This window comes from Lagenorhynchus albirostris, chromosome 8, assembly GCF_949774975.1.
Source record: "Lagenorhynchus albirostris chromosome 8, mLagAlb1.1, whole genome shotgun sequence".
In the NCBI taxonomy this organism is placed as follows: domain Eukaryota; kingdom Metazoa; phylum Chordata; class Mammalia; order Artiodactyla; family Delphinidae; genus Lagenorhynchus; species Lagenorhynchus albirostris.
In genome coordinates this window covers 17,989,111-18,010,918 of record NC_083102.1, presented here as the reverse complement: position 1 = coordinate 18,010,918, position 21,808 = coordinate 17,989,111, and the positions used below count along the sequence as shown (strand labels likewise).

Here is a 21,808-nt window from a genome sequence, read left to right as displayed (position 1 = left end):
TCAACAGATTATAGATATCATTATGTGATACATTATCCTTTCTCTCAGAGCTATAAAATATACTCATCTCTTAGAAATAATGGAGAAGAGGTAGGGTAGGTGGTCCCTGGAAAGCAATACCTTTCTCTGGGAAACCCATTAGATGCTGAAAAGGGTGAACATGATTGAACTTATTTTATTCACAACCATAACAAGGTCATTCACAGATACTGAGACATATACAATACATTTTTTCCCTTAAAAGGCCATAGAATTCTACATAAACCATCTGAATTGGAGGGATCTTAAAAATCTATTCCAAATGCTTCATGTTACAGATGAAAAAATTGAGGGGCCAAGAGTGCTTAAATGTCTTGGTCAAGGTCAATTCACTCATGAGTATTTACTTAAATGACCCAAATTCCCTGAGATCACATATTTATTCTCTTCTAAAATCCTCCTAGCTCCCATATTCAGCTATAAATGCAAAACAGAGACAATTCACAAGAGACAATTATTAATGTTTTATTGTTACTGACACATTTTGACTAAAACCCATAGATCTATTTTTAAATATTTTATTTCAATTATCCCTACACAAGTTATGTGACTTCCTGCCAACTAAGACTGAAATAGCTTCTTACCATTCCTTTCCCATTCCAAGGATTATATCCTGTAGTGTTTCATTCTTCTATTATTAAGAAATATTCTGCCTTATCCTCCAATGCACAAGACTGAAAGGAACTCATGTAAACCCACAGAAGGCAGCTCTCTTCAGGTTTACCAAGTGAACAGGAGCACAGGGGGACCTCTATCGTTCTGGACACTGGATGCACAGGTGACCAGGTATATCCCTGGCACTCTCCCCTGTGGGTAGGGACAGATTACCAGCACCTCTACCACCCTCATGCTTTCTGGCAAAGGTGGTACTTTGAGAATAATTTTTTGGTAAGTCCCTTTGTTCAGCACATCTTTCAGCATTGTGTGTTCTGCTAATACACAGATAAGCTTGAATCCCATATGGACTGAACAACTTGGAAGAGTTTCATGATCGCAGAGCACACAGTCATCTCATAAAACCCTCTGCCTCACACTAGGGTTCTCAAGGGCTCCTCCAGGAATACTCTTCACATGAGTGACTCTTTCTTAGAAATATATTTTCAGCCTAGATATCTCCTCTTCAGAGAGACCATCCCTCACCATTCAGTGGCCCTCCAGTGGCCCTCTATCACATCACGCTCTTTTATTTACTCACTATTGGAAACATGTATGCTGTCTGTACTTCATCAAAATGTAAGCTCCATGAAAGCAGAGCCCTTGCTCCTCCCTGTGTGTCCCATCCTGGCTTAGAGAACTCACTCAATGAATAAATGAATGTGGACATTTATCCTTCCCATACACCCATCAGGCTGGGTCAGCCCCTGGATTTGAATACTGGCTTCATTACTTACTAGCTGGGTGAATTTAGGCAAATGTCTTAAACACAACAAACTTCTCAGTGCTTCTCCTAAGTTAAGAACATGTATCACACTAGGTTGTAGTAATAAATGAGATAGATGTGTGCAAGGAGCTTAGCACAAGGCCTGGCACTAAAAGCCCTTATTACACAGTAGTTATTAATATCTCCATAATGAGAGCAGGGCATGTTACAGAAGAGTCATGGGGGATTTTTTAGTATAAATATTCATGTTCAAATCAAAGGATCCTAGCTCGACTGTACAAGGCAAAATTATAAATTAATGAAAACCTGGTTCTTCTTGCTGACTCCATAAAGTTATTCATTTTTATAAAGGATCCCTAATTTAACCTTTGCAATAACTCCCTGTTATAATAAGTTATCATTTGAGACCCTCCCCTTTATCCAATGCCTTGGTGCCCATTTGAAAAATGGCATCTTTCTGTGAACTCTTGTGGTAGGATTTTTTTTTTTTTTTTTTTTGCGGTACGTGGGCCTCTCACTGCTGGGGCCCCTCCCGCCGCGGAGCACAGGCTCCGGATGCGCAGGCTCAGCGGCCATGGCTCACGGGCCCAGCCACTCCGCGGCATGTGGGATCTTCCCGGACCTGGGCACAAACCCGTGTCCCCTGCATCGGCAGGCGGACTCTCAACCACCGCGCCACCAGGGAAGCCCTGGTAGGAATTTTAAAGTAGAATTGTCACCACTTTTTTCAAGTATGTACTGTCAATATTTTTCCATTTGTGTAACCTAGGAAGGGGCTAGTTTCTGTTTGTCATGCTACTGAATGGCTTTAGGTAGATGTTTCCTAAGGGTTTTAAGAAAATCCCTCCTCTTGGAGGACTAGAAAGCTTATTGAAAGGAGAGAAATTCCTCCTTCCTTTTTTATTACACCTTGATTCTCCCATAGTGAATGCTTTCATATAAAACCCAAATTTCCCCACATGCCTGAGAAGATAGTTCAATCAAAGGAGCAATAAATAGCACCTGGCTGTTTGCCACTGGCTGGGAAGGGTACTGCGGTAGGGAAACGGGCTCATTTACCTCACACCGTCCAGCTGTCTCTCCCAGCCCCTCTTCCTTCATCTCGGGTCATTCCTTTCCTAACTATGTCTGGTCTAGACTTAGCTTTGCCTGCAGAGAATTTCAGCAACTGCCTCTGAGCCAGGTCAGTCAGAATCTATGTGTTGGGTACTGAATAAAAAGCTTAAAGGGATCCAGTGAGTAATGGTTCGCCCAGGCATCTGTTTGAAGTTGCAAGGTCGCTGACAGTAGAGAAAAATCTTAAAACAAGGAGTGAGAGCTTCATCACCTTTCTGTCCTTCCATTGTAAATCTGAAAATAGAAAGTATATCTGAAGACAAACTCTACACTTAGTCACTTTGCTATTCACTTTATTGTTTCTCTCAGAAGGCTTTTTATCTCTTTCTCACTAACAAGGTAGTTCATAAACATATGCAGAGACTCTACAGACCAAACAAAAAATTTTCCCCTGATCCCTGATTTCTTTATTTTTTCTTTATTCATTCCCAATTTTAAAAATAAAAACACTGAGGGAATTGGGACCAGGGAAAGGGAAACCAGGCAGATAAACACTGACTCTGCCAGAGGGTTTGAGGAAGGTACTGTGAATTCTTTTCCCTGCAAGTTTAAATCTCTTGGTTTGTTCGTTTACAACCCAGGCGAATAACTCCTTGCTTTCTTCTAGTCTATGCCTTAGTTGAAGCCTGAGAGTCAAGAATGGGAGGCCTGTGTGGGATGGGTACTATAATCTACATCAGCAACTGAATGTAGGGAGCTTCTTTGAAGGTGCAAATTCCTGGGCACCTCTCTGGAGGTCATGTCATATTTTTTAAAACAGCTCTCCCAGAAGATTTTGATAGGTGGCCAGCCTAAGAACCTCTGTTCTAGGGGGACAGTACACCATAAGTGCCATGAAGCCAGGTACGATGGTTATTTGTTCATTGGCATATCCCCAATATGTTCCTGGCACATAGAGAGGAGCAGGGCTTGGAGCGGAGCCCTCTCACTTGACCCTCACATGTGCCCAGGGCTCAGTGATTTGGAAAAGAATGCTGCATCCTTATCTCAGTGACTCTCAACCTGGCAGCACTGTAGATTCACCAGGGACAGTTGAGAAACACATATGCCTGGGTCCCAGCCCCCCAGATCCTGATTAGGTTGAGCTAGGTACTCTAGATGCATGACAATACAACAGTTGTTTGGACGAGTGCATTTGGGGCAAGTAGGAAGAGGTGGTTGAGGTTGGTGGAGGGGAGCTGAAGATAGCCTGAGTGAGTGCTCAGGAATAAGGAAATGGATGGCACCTTGGCTTGCTGACCAATTTACAGGCCCTCAAGGTTCCCCAATCCCTAGTTTGCAAACCAGCCTTCGTCAGATGGATACAAACCATAGATAACATGCTAGGCAGGTTTTTGTTTTGTTTTTTACCTGTGAAAACTGAAATGAGAATCTAGGAATCCAGGATCAATTTCCAGCAGTGTGATTCCAAGCCAGTTCCTTAAACTCTATGAACTTCTATTTTCTTCCAATGTGAAATGGCAAAGGGTGGGGTGGGGGAAAGCAAGGTATGTTCTTAAGGTCCACTTGAGCCCATTATTCTACTAAATGAAAGGCAAACGTTAAAACCCAGAGTTGCATTTTCCATTAGCATCCCTTGTTACATCGTGTTGGGGCAGGTTTAGGGGTGTGATGGTGATTTACTGTCCCAGGTAATTATTTCTTTGGCCCTTCTTATAGTTAATATTTATTGCTGTGTTTCAAGTGCAAGAGAGTTAACTCTAGATTATCTACCAATACTTTTCTATAATTATTTGTAATCCTCCAGAGCCTCCTCTTCTACCTGTTAGCCAAGTTCCTGACAATCAACAGCAGAAAACTTTGGACAAATGTTCCAAAAAGACTGAGAGTCTGAGGCTTAGAAGGTTTTGAGCATGAGCTTAGAGAAGGCAGTGTCTCTGACTATGTTCTGAAGCCTGTTGTCTTTGATCGTTGGCATTGGTAGTACTCCCTGCTTTGTACTAACTATACCACCTTCTCCCCTCCATTATTTAGAAGAATTCAGGGACTGACTCTGTAATAATTGTATTTGTTTTCTTTAAAATGCAAATGCACAATATCTATTTATATCTGTGCTTTATTTCCCCTTTACGGTCCTAACCAACAACAGTACCTGAGGAAGAAATTGTATTTTAAAATATGTAGTTCCACGTTAACTAAAATGTATTCCACTTATGTTTCCATCCTCCTTTTATACCAGGTATCATTAAAAAGTTTCAAGATCATTCAATCGAATTCATAGGGATTGGTGATCAACCAGAGGTTCACAAGTGGACATCTGATTGCTTAGCTGTGAGTAGAGTTTATGTGCTCTTACTGGGGAGGGGCTCTGATCTTAGCAGTTACATGGCCTCTCTGCCTGATTTTCTAAATTCTTGCACCTAAAGATGCATTGTGCGGAACCAAGCTTTCTGCTATGCTCCTCAGAGTTTACTTACCAAGTAATCTAACAAGTTTGGAAGGAAGTGTTTTCCTGCTTTGTAATCTGATTTTTTGCTTTATTTTAAATTTTTTCCTGCATATATAATGTCTTAAGCAAAACTGTCCCCAATCAATAATGAAGTTCTCACTTCCCAAGAAGAATGTTGCTGACTTGAGAGAATAGAGAGATGATGAGTCAGTCTTCAGGGTGAGGAAGCTCACCTTTGAACAGACACCGATGATTTCAGGAGGAAATACCCCTCACTCTCAGCAAATCCTGCCTACCTGGGAGAACTTCCACCAGCAGAAGGTCTACCTGGGGAACAGAAAGAGGGGATTTCAGAAGGTAGATGGAGAAGCTAAAGGAAACTTCACTCATTCGCAATTTTTCCGAGGTTGGCTCTAGTAGGGAGAAAAGTTTTGCTATGGCTGCCGTAGCAAAATACCACAGACTGGGTATATAGCAGATTTATTTTCTCACAGTTCTGGAGGCTGGAAGTTCAAGATCAAGGTGTCAGCAGGTTTGGTTTCTTCTAAGGCCTCTCTTCTTGGTCATCTTTTCCTGTGTCTTCACATGGGCATCCCACTGCCAGCACACATGTTTGGTGCCTCTCTCTCTCTCTCCAACATTTCCTGTTCTTAGAAGGGCAACAATCATATCAGACTAAGACCTACCCTAATGACTTCATCTTAACTTCATCACCTCTTTAATGATCTGGTCTTCAAATTTAGTTATATTCTAAGGTACTAGGGGTTAGGACTTCAACATATGCATTTGGGGGGAACACAATTCAGTCCATAATACCCCATCATCTTTTTTTCTCAGTATGCTGATTTTTAGTTTGTTGCACATGGACTGTTCTCCGATTCTCCTCTCCTGAACTCCCTTAGCATTTATATCACTCTTAAAATATTTGGTTTTCCTACAGTGTGTTGTAGCCCTTTGTGCACATCTCTCATTTCCCTATTACATTATATAATTTTTGAAGTTGAAGAGTGTGCCTTTTACATCTTTGGCAGCACTAGAGGAGGCTTTGTAAATGGTAAGCATTTAATAGTACTTATTAAATGACTGAATGAATACATGAATGGATAGATGAGAAGATGCAGTCTCTGAATCTATAATTTATTTGCTTTAAGACTACCTCCAAATGATGATTATTAGTGGTGCATTCTCCTCACTTGCTGCCTGCCCCCCGGCCCCCCAGAGGTGGAAATAAGTCAGAGCTGGAGAGAGGGACTGAAAGAAAGATATGATTAACTGATGGCAGGAGACTTACCTCGCTCCTCAAAGAGTTAGGAGACAGTAAATAGCATGAACCTGCTCCACATACAGTCACTCTTCTGTGAGAACACTGTTTGGGGAGCCAAGAGGGAAGGACAAGGAGTTTAGATTGGGACTTGCTAATTTAAGGGCCTGTGAGACAGCCAAGGGTGTGTGTCTAGAAAACAAGGGATATGCAAGTCTGAAGCCCAGGTGAGAACTAGAGATAGAGATTTTCACAGTCATAACCTATACATAGGAATTAAAACCGTGAGAGTGGATGACGCCACCCAGAAAGATTGTGGAGGGAGAGGAGCAGTGGTTTAAAAATGCACCAGAAATTTCATGTAGAAAGTTTTCCTGCTAAATAACAGGAGAGGAACCCTCCCAAGAGGAAGAAATCTAAATGCTACTTCTAATGAGGGTTTGTAAGAACATGTGTATTAGCTAATGTGGATATCTATCTATTTCTCTCTCCACTTATTCCTTTGGTCCTATTTTATTCCTCCTTCTGTCCTCTCCTTTAGGGGCTATGCCCCAAACCATTCCTGTGGGGCTTGCCCTACCCAGCTTTGCTCCCCTCTAGCTAACTTCACGCATGAGCATGTGTTTGACTCCCCAGCTGCATGCCCAGGGATGTCATACATCAACACTTTCCTTTAGGACCATTTTCTTCATCACAGTCAGAGCTGATCAGACTGCACAGTGGGGGAACCCCAGTATTAGACTCCTTAATGTCCAAAAAGACAGAAGGCCGGTCCTTTTTAGGGTCAGGAGGCTGGGACTCCGTTGCCATGGAACATCATCTCGTCCAGACAGTCAGTAAAGGACTTAGTCGGGGGGAGCGTACCTCCTTTGCACTGAACGCCCTCCTTAGTCCATTGTTCCCTGCTGGTCACCCCATACCTCCTGTGCCCTCAAGAGGGCATTGGTGGTATTTTCGTGTTTCATGCCCAGGCCAGAATGGGGGCTAATGAGGCATGGAGGGCCAGTCCATGAGTTGTGGTGGCCATAACAAACTTCTCCTCTCTGGGCCCCACTATCAAATATCATTTCTAATCGGGCCATGTTTACCCCAGCACTGAATTTCCCAATTTTTTCCTGCTGAGTTTGATGCAAACAAAATGGGGAAAGCTATTCATTCATTTCTCTTTTATTTTCTAAAGTGTCATTTCTTTTCCTTGCTTGTTTTTCTTTCTCCATTGGTTCTCTTTCTTTAGCAGAAACCCTTGATCTTTCTTTGGATTGTCTGATTATTAGCGGAAGAGGCCATCAGAGGCCTGTAAGTTTCCTCCTCCTCTGCATACTCCCTTCCATTTCTTAAAAATGAACTTTGAGATATCAGATTTTTTCAAGTACCCCTCACTTCCATACTCTCCTCTTGATATTCTTCAAGTTGCCAGGAAAAAGATGCCATTTTTCGCTCAGTTACCTAAAATGCCAATGACACCTGTGTCAGTGATTTTTACATAAATTGCTGTTTGTATAAAATGAGAAAGGAGAAATTCTGAAGTCAAGAGAAAACAGCGCTGCAATCCATGAATGGCCTAGTGGGGTGTTCCAAGTGAATGGTGGCCAGTGGCCAGCAGAGGTGCCTCCCGACTGTGTTTCATTAATTTCAGTCAGCCATAGAATTTGGAGAGAAAGATAATTTTCCTATGAGCATGTAAAAGAAGTGCTTTGAGTTGTAAGGACCTAGCAGGCTTTGCCCTGTTTTAGAACAGCATAAATGGGTGTTTTTATAACCACTGTGGGCCAATATTTTTGGAGTCAGTGGAAGCTCCAGATAGAATGGAAAGAGAAGGGTTTTTTCTCTTCCTCTTTTCTTGAGTTTTGCAGAGCAATCCTCCCCGGACACCCTTGACAAAGTGTTCGGTCTCTTGTTTAGTTCAATGTGCCCATACTTGTTATAGCAGGATCTGAAGGGGGTCTTTCTTACACTAATAGTCTTTTCTACAGATTTCTGGTAGTGACTGTAGAATGAGGCTCATATGTGAAAAGATCTTGAATCCGCCTCATCTCACCCTGAGAAGACTGCTCTAAGGTCCTTGTCATGGGGTATAAAGAGGAAAATACACCGTGAGCCCAAGTGTGGTTAGGAATTGAGGGGACACAAGGAACATGGATTCTCATGGTCTTCCCAATTCTGGAAACTTTCATGATAAGGAAGGTAAGAGGACATTCCAGCATCACCATGTGCAGATTTTGTAATTTTGGCCAAGTGATGGTGTTTCCTTGGCCAGGGAATTGCACCTGGCGTTAAGGCCTTAACTGCACCATGGAGAACACCTTCCTGCCTAGCACAGCTATTGATGGAAAGAGGTTGTGTCAGGGTGGGCAAGCCAAGATCAGGGCACAGGTAGCAGGGAGAAAAACCAACAGTGGTGCCAGGAGCTCTTGTCTAGAACTCCTTTCCAGACTTTGATTTCAAAAAGCATGAGTGAGTACGCAGTAAAGAGGAAGAACTGATCCTGCTAATTAGCATTCAAACAAAACTATCAAAAGCCTGAGGTTCTAACTGTGACAGGGTTTGTACAGTTCAAGGACACAGACTCAGCTACGTCCAAACTTTGCTTTGGGATGTTCAACAAAACAAAGCTGTAAACATCTTGCACTAGTCCACGCAGCAGTCCTCCAATAGGATTTAAAGGCTCAATCTGGGGGGAAAAGACTGAGACATTTTCCTTCCTACTATTCTCTGTATCCCAAATCCAACTTAATGCCAAATTAAATCTAGGTTTTTTTTTAAATCGACTTTTACTGGAGGAAAAGGCAGAGCTGCATTCCCTGAAACAGCTATTTTAAGGCCCAACTTATTATTTGGGGGTTTTTCTCCTTCTTTTTGCTAATTCAAAACAAAATGTCTATCATTCATGCTAACACCAGCCTTTAAGAGCTGGAGACAAATGGAGTCTGAATATTCACGCCAGCGTGGTACAAATGAGCTGTGATTTCAGGATACTGGCTGTTTCTCTGAGAGGGGAAAAGAGAGGTTGACTAGTTTAATATCTTTGGCTGAAAACACTTTGTTCAAGAGGGATGGAGACGGCCAACATTAATATCGAGTCCTGTTATTTAATGACCAAGAATGACATACTGTGGAATGGGGCATCCTGAGTTTGGGGAAAAGTGTGTTTATCATATCCAGAGGATGCAGAGAAGGAGTGAATACAAACATGCGGTGGTCCTGATGGAAGGAGCTCTTCTAAAAGCATTTTCTCCAAGTTCTTCAAAGAATTCCTCTAATAAGTGTATTATACCCATGATTGTGAATCTGATTCCATCACAGACTCACAAGATTTATAAACATAAAGACATTTGTTATAATGAGAGACTCTGGGGACATATCTACTGCCTCCCCCAGATTGCTGGCTAATGGTTTAGAAGTAAAACGTGCAGTTGTAAGTTGGGGTTGATGGAGGAGGCTTGTGACCCCTTTAGCACCATCTGTCCTTTCTCTTGTTCCTCAAACACACATATTCAGGTCACTTATTAGTTTATTCACTCTACAGCTATATATTGAATTGGAACTTCTCCATCCAGGGCTGTATTAGATCTGGGCTGCATTGACAATTCTGGTGTTCCTCCATTCCTTCCTATAAAATGGACTCTTTTTTTTTTTTTTTATTCAATGCAATGAAAATTTAGTGACTCAGATAATATATTCATTGACGTAAATTGTGATTTCTGATACTTTATTTTTCATTGTCCTCATCTTGACAAAGAGTCATAATACTTTACATTTCTCTGCCCTCTCATCCACCCATCATTCTAATTATGTGGTTTATAGGCAAAACACTGCAGTGTTTTGTAATTCTACTTTTCTGAAAATCTTTTTGAAGAATGATGCTTAATCGCTCCCTTCCTTATTTGTTTCCTCAATTCTGGTTTTCGTGAAGAACTTTTTAGGGGGTGAACGTAACTGTAGTATCAAAATAATTGAAAATTAAGAGCAAAGTAAGGGTTTGTGGCATTTTTATTGGAATGCTCATAAGAATCAAAGGTGAGAGACCCAAGGAGAGTCACCATGAAATCAGTGGCCCTTAAGCCACAGGGCCCCTCACTTGAACAGACCTCTGCCACACCCCTGCCTAATTTTTTACATTTAGCATTGCATTCTCTTTCTTAAAGGCCTCCCAAGTAATTTTCAGGTCCTACAATATCTGAGTCTGCCCTAAGATTGACACAAACATATAATCCTGGATGATTTTGCTTCCTGTCTAAAACTAATTAAATGAAAAAGCAAAGAAATAATCAAAGTGTGAAGTGATGTAATTTATTTTTTTAAGGTTTTAGGACAAATTCAGCTTATTTTCTAAAGTGAACCTCACTTAAATGAAATAATAGATCAGTTTGCCAAAGCCCAAATGAATATAAACAGGAGATTGATTTTTATTTCACTAATAAATGTCAAATATGGACTCACCCTAAGATCAAGCAAGCCAGATCCTCCTGGCAGGAAACAGCTTCTAGTCAGGGGCATTTGTAGAGGAGCATAGATCCTTCAGGGAGTCACATGATCATTTCATCAACGGGGTTCTCGCCATAAGCTACCTCGTAAATATTATGCATTTACAGGTCTTGTGAGACGTAGCATAGTGTTGTGATTAAAAGCACAGACTCTAGGGCTAGGCTGCCTGGATGTAAATCCTAGCTCTACTATTTGCTAGCTCTGTGACCTTGGGCAAATGACACACCTGCTCTGGGCCTTAGTCTTTCTATCTGTAAACTGGAGACAATAAGGATTGTTATAAAGATTTAAATTGATATTTATAAAGTTCTTAGAACTGTGCTGGCTACGTAGTGCGTGCTCTATAACCGTTGGCTAACTAAATAAGCTCTATCTAGAGTGCACGCTAATATGAACTCACTTGTAAGTTTATTCTTGTAAGTCCTCACAGCGCCTAGCCTGACACATGATAGCCATTAAGGAAGGACTGTATAAATCAGGGGTCACACACCAGCAGCCTGAGGCCCACACTGACCTGCAAATGTGCTTCCTTTGCCCAGCATGGTTTTCTTAAAATTTTGAATTTGAATTCTTTTAGGGATGCATGCATCCTCCATTTCTCCGTAGGCCACCACTCCCCAAGTTGGTCATCCCTGGTGTAAATGAGTGAACACGTAATATATGAGCACTGCTACAGTTAGCGGCAGCTTTATGGCTCATTGGAGTAGGCAGATGGAACCAATGAGCCATTTCCGCTCCCTGAGACCCTACCTGATTAGTCCACCCATTCCTATTTATATACTAGATGTCACAGAACAGAAATAGAAAATAGGATAATTTGAATAAGTACCTTCATGAAGCAGAGATGTGCACTGCCTAATATCACAAGATCATTTTCATCACGGACGGAGTTAACAAAGGCAATGTCAGCCATGGCCAGCTAGGTTATGCTGCGGTCAGGGACAACTCAAAATTTCAGTGACTTAAACAACAAAGGTTGGTCACACATGCTTTCTCTGTAACCCTGGATAGGCTGGAGTCTCTGGTCCACATCATTGGCATCCTTACTTGGGGACCCCGGCTGAGAGCTGCTATCTGGAAATATTGCTGGCTACCATGGCAGAGAGAAAAAAAGCTCTGAAGGGTCTAATATCAACAATTAAATGGTCTGCCCCGGAAGTGACATGACACTTCTGCTCACAACTCCTTGGCCAGAACTAGTCACTTGGCCCCAGCTGACCACAAGGAGGCCCAAAGTACAGTTCTGTAAGGTGCCCAGAAGGGGCAAAACAGGAACACGGGGCAAACAGCACTAATGGCCAGAGCTGTGGAATTTTGGAACTTGGGTTTTTAGGCCAGAAGCTTTTCAATAAGTTCAACTCAGCAGCCATTCCCATGCACCTATAAAGGCGGAGCGAAGCACCCGGCACTGTGAGGGGATGTAAGAGGAGATGGCAGACCCTGACATTAGGCAGCTTCACACTTGCTCAAGAGAAAGAGAGGTTATAAAGCATCTGAATAACAAAGTCATATAGTATAGACCGTCAAAAAGAGCAGTGCTAACAATGCTGCAGAAGTTGAAAGCGAGGATGATTCTGGAATAAAGATAGGACTGAGCTACACTCTAGAAAGATATATGGGATTTGCAGGAGGAGTGGAGAGCACTTCAGGTTACAGGAGAGAGGAAACAGGGACAGAGGCCCAGAGGCAGAAATACCAGCTGGATTGTAGCAGAACTAAGGAGTTGGCCTGGCTGTGAGTTGTGTTTGCATGTGAGTGTGAGTCAGGAGAGGCATTGGGTACAGTGGAGCCATTCCATGGAGGGCCTCCGAGGTCGACAGGAAGACAGGATGGTGGTGTGTGGGAGAAGAGCATCCCTCCTCACTAACCCGCTTCGTAACCTAGGCACCTAAACCTTCCAGGCATCAGCTTATTCCCCAAACCAAGAGTCATGGATGCCCAACCTTCCCAGACCCCCAGGGCAGTCATTGAATGGAGAGTAAACCTCGGGTCACTCCTGTTTCCAGTTTCAGGCATATTTGATCGCTCATCCTGCTAACAAAGAATATTCAAGTTCAAGTGAAACAGCCTCTCATTGCTGGGGTCAGTTCAGCCCTTTTGCTATGGAACATCTGTTTTTGAAATTCGGCTGAGACCCTGACTTAAATCTGATTAACTTAAAAAGCAGCAAGAGAACATCTTGTTTTCATGAATGTCCAGGGGCTGTGTGTCAACAAATTAAAGGTCTGTTTGCGGTATTCAAAGTAGAAAAGCTGGTCGTGAGATATTCTGCCACTGGAGTAAATTTATTACGGGCTGTTCATTTCTTGGAATCATGAACCAAAATTTGAAAAAACAAAGTGGACCAGCTACATTTAAATCAGCAAATTTCTGCTTGATGGCGGGTGAGAAACATGCTTTTGTTGTCAGAAGGTCACTGAGCTGGATGATTTCTAGAAAGATGCCCTCCACTTTAGCCGTGTGAAGTTAATATCTTAAGTGGCTTCCCTGTGTCTATATCAATTCCAGCAGATAGTATCTCGTAGGTCATTATTTGTACATTACTTACACAGGATCTGGGGTTGGAGAGAAAGGGTAAGAATAGTTCACCATCCCTCAAACCTGACTAGCTACTTTACTCTTCATTCCCTTCTTTAGGACAGAAAAGTAGAGAAGAGTTCGATTTATCAGCACCTAGAAGAGCATGTGCCTGGCAAATAATAGATGTTGATATATATTTAATAAATACAAACTCCAGTCTCATACATATGTTCCCTTTATGAATGCATGTTTGTAGTGTATTAATATCATTCTTGTTTGAAAAAGCTATTACTGCTTATATCTATTTTAACCCAAAGAAAACCATTAGTCACTCCTGTAGTTCTCTCATAGCAGCTTGTATTTTTCGTTCCTAACCCTTGTCGCAGTTTGTATTTTATTTATTCATTGCCTGTCTCCACCATCAGACTATAAGCATGGTGAGGGCAGGGTAGTTGCATTCACAACTTATTTGCTACACCCAGTAAGGTAGCAAATGGCACTTCATAAATGTTTGTTGAATGTTTTTATTGAAGTTATCATTGTGATGATGGTTGTAGAGCCTTTACCACTCTTGAATATATATGAATTTAAACACAGTGAAGAAGACATTAGGGCTTAAAATGCAGTTGAATGTGGAGAGGCTTTTTGTGTGATGACACACTCCCATTCATTTGGCCATACACTCTCTCTCTTTTTTTTTTTAAACATCTTTATGGGAGTATAATTGCTTTACAATGGTGTGTTAATTTCTGCTGTATAACAAAGTGAATCAGCTATACATATACATATATCTCCTCCCTCTTGCATCTCCCTCCCACCCTCCCTATCCCACCCCTCTAGGTGGTCACAAAGCACTGAGCTGATCTCCCTGTGCTGGGCAGCTGCTTCCCACTAGCTATCTATTTGACATTTGGTAGTGCATATATGTCCATGCCACTCTCTCACTTCGTCCCAGCTTACCCTTCCCCCTCCCCATGTCCTCAAGTCCATTCTTTAGTAGGTCTGCGTCTTTATTCCCATCTTGCCCCTAGGTTCTTCATGACCTTTTTTTTTTTTTTTTTTAGATTCCATATATATGTGTTATCATACGGTATTTGTTTTTCTCTTTCTGACTTACTTCACTCTGTATGACAGACTCTAGGTCCCATACACTCTCTTGAAGGTCATGGTGGGATGGGTTGGTCTAACCATCTCTATGTTCTCAACTGGAAGTTGTCAGCCCACATCTGCCATGTAGCTGGCCAAGATTAATGTCAAAGCACATGGCAGTAGTTTAGGATTTTTTTTTTTTCTCTCAAATAGTTAACTCATTCCTGGTAGAATTAAACCTATGACATTAGCCTTATTAGTAATAAATTTTGATCCAGCAAGCTACGTGGTAGAGGCAGTACAAGGATCTACAGTCAGAAAGATATTTCAGGTGTCTGATAGGCGTATAACTTAATGTGCTTGTCTGGTGGTCACTGTTGACCTTTCTGATGGTCAAGCAAAATACCAACACTTTAGCTTGAGTGGGAACAAAGTGGATTCACTTGCTCTATTTTACTTTGGCTGCCTGTGTAGACAGCGTTGAAATGGGACTGACTTGTGGGTTCTAAAGAATCTCAAGAGAAATGCTCATTCATTTAGAAGAGGTGCAATTCCACATTACTTTCTTGCTTTGTATACTTGAAAACATTCCCAAAGAAACAAAGTTGGATGCAGCAAAAATAATGGGAGAAAAGAAAAATAATACTCTGAATTCTGAACAATTCTACTTTAATAGGTTGATCTGTCTGCCAGCTGGCCTCAGTGTTGACTACTTGTAATATATACTTTTGGTAGGCCGCAAGTAGTTCTTGGAACTGTTTATATTAGATTGCAGAAACTTAATTATTCTAAAATTGGCAGGACTCGCTTCGGTTACTTAATACAAAGTTGCTTAGTCATCTCTATACATGGTGTGGACAGCATTGTTTAAGTGTGAAAAATTGGGAAATGCAAATGTGCTCCAAAGAGATTACAGGTCAGGTAGAAAAATAAGAAGGTATAGTTGTTTCAAGATGCTTGGCAGGTGTTTGCCACATGTTTTAATTTGACAAGTTAGGTGACTGTTGAGTTGAAGTCCTTGATTACAAGTATTTTTCCATTTTCTTTGTGGATTTTGTCAGAAGTAAAAAGCTGCTGCTGCTGCTTGTTAAATCATATTCTAATACTACATTTTGCAAAGTACATGTTTCCCAGCAAGTGTGTGAGGAACTCTAGAATCAACCATTGGAATAGCTTTTCTGTTTTCCGAAACAAACAAAGATGTCATTTCAAGCCGGTCATCACAAAGATCCTTCTTTTGAATCTTCTGATTTGAACACTTTTCTTACTGTACTTTAACTACTGCCTTCCAAGTGCAATACAGATTTATAGAGCTTCAGCAAGGAAAGAGGCAGGCAAAATGAGTTTCTTCCATGTATTTTAGAGTCTGAGGTGGCGCCAGAGGTCTCCAGTTTTTCCAGGAATGCCCATGGCAACCTCACACTCTTCCTGTGACCTGGGCAGGGGCTCCTAAGAGAGATGGTGAGAAAAGATAAAGGTCCTGTAGCCAATGGGTAGTGACACCAGGCCTGGGAGGGTAGGTTCCCAAGAAAACATCCAGAACAGGGCCTTATGTTTCTAATTACTGAGCATGGTTACAGAGTAAAATCAGGCAACACTTTTTTAGACTGATGGAAGCATTTAAATCAGCTCTGAATGTCAGTGTTTCCTAATTATGATGGAGGAGTGGCAAGGCATCTCCAAAGGCCTTGGAAATTTGGGGCGTTTCAGTTCAACCCTAATTCTCTTCTTTTCTTATTCAACATATGTCTTCTTTGTCCTTCTTTTTCTTTGAAGGTCCCAGAACAGACTGATTCCCTCAGTTACAAATGTCTAATACCCCTCTTTCCTGAAAACAGAATGTCTTTCTAAGACAAGTTTCTTTTCCACTAGAAGAAAACAACTACAACTACAAATCACAGTATAAAATAGAGCTTCCTAGTGAACCACCATCCCCAAGGTTACTAAGAGCTCAACTGGAGGCATGGCCTTTTGATCATGTCTTAGCCAAGTTCATCTGTTTACCAATGAAATCCAAAAATAAGCAATGCCCCAGAATCCATTTTAATTCAAGTGTGAACTTAGTGCTGACTATAAGAAAGAATAGTCAAGAACTTTGAGGGATCACAAAAATGAGTAATAACCTCAAGGAGATTATAACCTTCTAGGGAAGACAGATATATACTTAGTCATTAAAATACCAGCTCCAATAATATAGGTATCAGTACAAACTCTTATCAGTGAGTACAAGGTTCAGAGATCCTGTAGTCTCATGCTAGTCTTAAGCAGGCCTGCACTATGAGCCATTTCTTACTTGAAGGAAAGTCCAGAAATTCCCAAACTAACAAATGGGTGAAACTACCATGTAAATGATTCATGTGAAAGGAAGGAGGAAGCAGTCTAGGCACTTTTCAATTTATTATTTAACTTCTTTGCAGATTTACATGTTTAAATTGTGTATTATGTCCAAAGACATAAGGGATGATGTCCCTTGGTTTGGTTTCAAAGCTTATCGTCTTAGATTATTAACTCCCAGAAGATAGTCTCTAACTCGCTTCCTAATTCCAGAACACAATAAATGCATTTGATGATCATGATGAATAGATGTTTAATAACTTACTAGGGAATAAATAGTCCCTGATCGTAAGAGCATGTCCTCCATGTGCAAAAATGTTGCCAGTAACAGAGTACCTCTAAGACATACCTCTGAATTGTTCCCAGCAGTGTAAATGGATTTGCATCCTGCCGTCTAAACTCTGTCACCTTGCTAATGTCTTATATTAGCAGAATATCTGGCTAAGGCTCTGGATCTTCTTGTTGATCACTAAATTGGAAATATTAGCTGAAAAACCAATCACAAGGAGCAGACTCATGGGTTGCTGATATTTTTATAGCCGAGTAGACCAGAAAGGCCAGAGTCATGCACAAGTAAAACTACTGTTATGTAAAATATAATGACCTCTGTACCATGTCTATAACTGGTACAGACCCATGGCCTCCGATCTTTTGTTCCAAATAAGCCACTCTTAGGCCTTGTTATGCAATTCGAAGTGTGATCTCTCCTCAGACAGTATCTCAGCTTCTTTTGCATTCACTGAGCATTCATTTCACTTTCTCAGTTGCAAGTGTGCTCAGAACAGCAAGATTGCAGATCCAAAAGACCCTCCATAGGAGAACAAAGAAGTTACTAATGAGAGGATTAAAAAAGCACATCCGTGCTTTGGAAGGCTGACCCTACCATACCCCTCATTGTATTCCATCTTCTGTAGGAGATTGTAAGGTCTTTGAAGACAGACACCATGTCTGACACATCTTCATGTCTCTGAACTGCATAACATTACTTTCCGTGGTAAAGTCATTTTGTATTAGGAGTTGGAAGGCTTCACAGGGGGGCTGTCCAATAGAGCTTTCTGTGATGACAAAAATGTTCTCTGCATGGTCTTGCATGGAAGCCACTAGACACATGTGGCCACAGAGCACTTGCAACGGGGCTGGTGAAGCGGAGGCACTGAATTTCTAATTTAATTTTGATTAATTTAAATTTAAACTGCCTCATGTGACAACTGACAACCATATTGGGCAGCACAGCCTTAGGATCTCAAAAATTATCTTTTCACTACAGCCCTAAACAGATGGCTATTTCACCTCTACCTGACTATTTCCAGTAATAGGGGTTTACATTTTCTCAGCAGCCCTACCCATTGTCGAATAGTTCCATTGGGGTCAGGATCCCACCCTGATGTGACATCAGAATTAACCTCTGTTATCAGGCATGCATTTAGAAAGCACATTTATGAATTCTTTAGGCATAGCTATGCATTTATTTTCTTACCTGGGTGTAAGAAATTTCTTACAGATTGGTGTAGAATTTCTGTCTGTGGTAGGATTCGCTCCCATGCCTTTTGATGCTTTTTCTCTTCCTTAGGAACCAAGAGAGCAGCAGTGACCACATGCCTTTTCCGATTTGATATGTTCTGTTCTGTGTCTTTCGGCCTAATTCTCCTGGAATTTGCCAAAGAAAAGAATTTCAAACTCTCGAAAAGGGTGCCAAAGGAACCGTGTTCCAAATTTTCACTTCTCTTGCTCTTCTAAGAAAACTTTTCAGGTTGGCTTAGAGATTGGCCTAAATATCAGTCCTGCTTTTCCACTGATTGGTCATGGTTAAGGAACTGATACCAAAGCCCTATTTGTCTCAGTCTCCTTTCTTTAAATAGAGGTGAATCTACTTTTCTTACTTGGGAGGGTCAGTGATAGCCATGGGGTTTTGAACAACTTAAAGTGTTCCAAATGGGTGGTAACACTTGGAGATGACACATAAAATCCCTAAGTGTGTGGTCTTCCCCAGTGTGGAAACCAGTGTAGACAAACACCATTCCTTCACAAATCTAACATGCCCAGTACCTGCTCCTCCTAAGGTGGAAGAGAGGCCACAAAGACATTGACTTTTGTTACATTAAGTCTTTCCATTCTCCTGTTTGGCAAATGGAGAAATACAAATAGAGAGAAAGTAATGATAAAAGACTGAGCAGGGGAGGAAAGAAAGAAAAAGCCATAACCTGTTAACCTGCTCTCAGTAGGGCGTTGAGTTCTAGATTCCAGTGATGAGAGAAAAGAAACAACTTGAGAAGGCAGAGCTCCTCAGGTTGATCCCATTCATTCTTATTTCTGTGTTGCTGGTCTTGACACATGTGTCTCGGTGATTGCATTTTTTTTAAGTAGCACAGATTTTTGGAACAAAGTGGTGAAGGTTGAGCTAAAGTTAAGTCCAAATGGTATGTTAGAATCCATGTGTTTATTTGGTTTTTGATTTCCAAATGAACAATTTAGCTGAGAAAAGAGCAAAGCAGGTTGATAAATTGATTTTTTTTTGAAAAAGACAAAAGTTCATTTTCTGTAGTCAGAAAGAAAACACTGCCAGATTTACTGCCACTACTGCAAATGTGGGTTTATATAACTTTTGAGATTCATATATAGTCTATTACCAAGGTCTTTAATTAACTTTGTAAACACTGATCAGTCAGTAAAGTACACAGATGAATCAGCTTGAGTTACATTTTCCACTTTCAGAATGGTAAAATCGAGAATAAAAATCCAACGGTTCAAATCAGCTGCAATTCCTGAGTGCCTGCTATGTCGCAAGAGTGGAAAGATTTTTTAAACGACTATATCTATTCATAAGATACAGAATCTTAAGAATGAAAGCATGTGGAAAGTAAAATATAGGTAACATATTTAAGTAGTATTTAGAACAACTAATAAGCAGTGGCAAGGCAGTAGGTTATTAATTACCAAAATGAATGATGGATATTCAAGTAGTGAGATATCACTACCAAACTAGAGTCCTCAGGAAAGGCATGAAGGCAGTGAAATCTGAGCAGAAATGCACAACTGAATAGAATATGGACAATGAAGGGGATAGGGGCTCTCACTCCAGATGGATGGAATGGTATGAATAAAGGAGCAGAGGTAGAAAATTATATGACACATTTGAGAGGTAATAAAATAATTTTATCTAGGGCGCCATGGGATGATCAGCTTGAAAGGAAGGTTAATGCTTTCTAAATCAGAAAATTAGAAGAGAAGGCACAGAGGTATCCAAACATTCAAATGTGGAAAGAAGGAAACATGTATATCCCATGTGTGATGAATCCATCTTTGCTGGATTGGAGAGCAGATACAGAACCGTAGTATTACATGGAGTAGGATGGAACCTTGGACGTTATCTGTCCAACCACTTCATTTTACAGAGAAGAAAGGCTCAGAGAGGGTCATCCTGTGTCTCCTAAGTCTGAATCCAGGTCACTGTTTGTGGAGTGGGCAATTTAAGGATTGAGGTGAGTGAAGATAATTTGAAGAGCAGAGGTGGAGAATCTGCTGGCATGTGTTATACGCAGAAATCACCCGGTACATACAGGATGAAGAGAGGCATCACTGAGTTGCAGTGATGGCCCAACTGAAGTTAACATAAACCTTTAGGATAGACAAAACATGGTCCCTGACTTTCTCCCACAAAGCCTTGAATCTCAAGAACAAAAACCAGAAAGCAAATGATGGGTGTGATCCAAGGTCGAAGATGGCTATGATCTGCCTGGTGGAAGTTTAAAAGAGCAAGAAAGTCTGAAATAAAAGTTCCCGGAAGGCAGGAACCTTTTCAGTCTTCTTCACCATTGTATCTCCAGTGCCTAGAGAGAACCTGGCACATAGTAAATGCTCAGTAAATGCTCATCGAAAATTGATGGTATAAATGTTTTTGTGGGGCTTCATGGAAGTAGTTGGACCATGTAATTTTACAGTGGGTATACAATGATAACTAGTCAAACGGGGATCTAATAACAGTTATCAGTGTTGAAAGACTAGAGTTCCTTGCAATAACAGAGAAATTCTTATGCTGGAGATGAGGGCACAGTGGATAAGAGGAGGAAAGTATAAAATGAAGAAGCACTAAAATTTCAAAGAAAAGTATGCAATGAAGCGGTCCAGATATGATCATCCTAGTTTAAGAATCTTACAAGAAGTAACAATAAAATAACAGAAGTTTAATAAACATTTGCAAGGTTTAATTTAGTTATCTCCCAGACATGATAATTCTCTGAACTAAACCAAATAGGTTTGAAATTGAAGAGGATTGAATAATTTTTAAGATCACTTCTTACCTGAGTTTAAATGATCCAATGAATTAAACTGGAGATCACTGACAGTAGTCTTCTCAGAATTTCTCAGTAGGAGGTGGGGGAGGGAGGCACCCTTACCTACTTCCTGAAAGGGAAAACAATGCCTAGAGGGGAATAGTGGGTTAGTTCAAGAATATTATTGTGGTTAAGAGCACACACTTTGAAATTCTTTAAAATGGGGATTATAATAGCTACCTCACAGATTTATTATAAAATAGATAGATAAAATAAGAACACATATTTTTAAATGGCCCAGCAGAGCTACCAAGCCACAAAATGACATGGAGGAAACTTAAATGCATATTGCTAAGTGAAAGAAACCAGTCTGAAAAGACTGCATGCTCTGTGATTCCAACTACACAACATTCTGGAAAAAGCAGAGCTATAGAAACAGTTTTAAAAAAGGCAATGGTTGCCAAGGGCTGGAGTGGGGGAGGGAGGAAAGGATGCCTCGAAGGAGAACAGGGACTGTTTAGGGCAGTGAAACTATTCTGTCTGTTGCTGTAATGGTGGATACGTGACATTTTGCGTTTAGCAAAACCCATAGAATGTACAATACAAAGTGTGAAACTTAATGTGATCCATGGACTTTAATTAATAATAATGTATTGATATTGGTTCATTAATTGTAACAAATGTACCACTGCAAGATTTTAATAATAGGCTGTATTAGTTTGCCAGGGCTGCTGTAACAAAGTACCACAAACTGGGTGGCTTAGAACAGAAACTTATTTTCTCACAGTTCCAGAGGCTAGAAATCAAAGTGTCAGCAGGGTCCCTCTGAAGACCCCAGGGAAGGGTCTGTTCAACAACTCTCCCCCAGCTTCTGGTAGCCTCGGGTGTTCCTGGCTCTCCATATTCTCATGGCATTCTCCCTG

General features: G+C 41.0%; 1 protein-coding gene across 8 annotated transcripts in view; it reads left to right on the top strand.

Moving 5' to 3' along the window:
• The window catches only part of CALD1 (caldesmon 1), a 181,546-nt gene that overhangs the window by 61,322 nt on the left and 98,416 nt on the right, over positions 1 to 21,808 (top strand). Inside the window, exon 2 of one of the 8 annotated variants that reach the window (XM_060156628.1) lies at positions 4,716 to 4,807. The exons of the other annotated variants lie outside the window; for them this stretch is intronic. The gene's annotated coding sequence lies outside the window, so the exon portion shown is untranslated. The remainder of the gene's footprint in view (positions 1 to 4,715; positions 4,808 to 21,808) is intronic. 8 annotated transcript variants of the gene reach the window in all.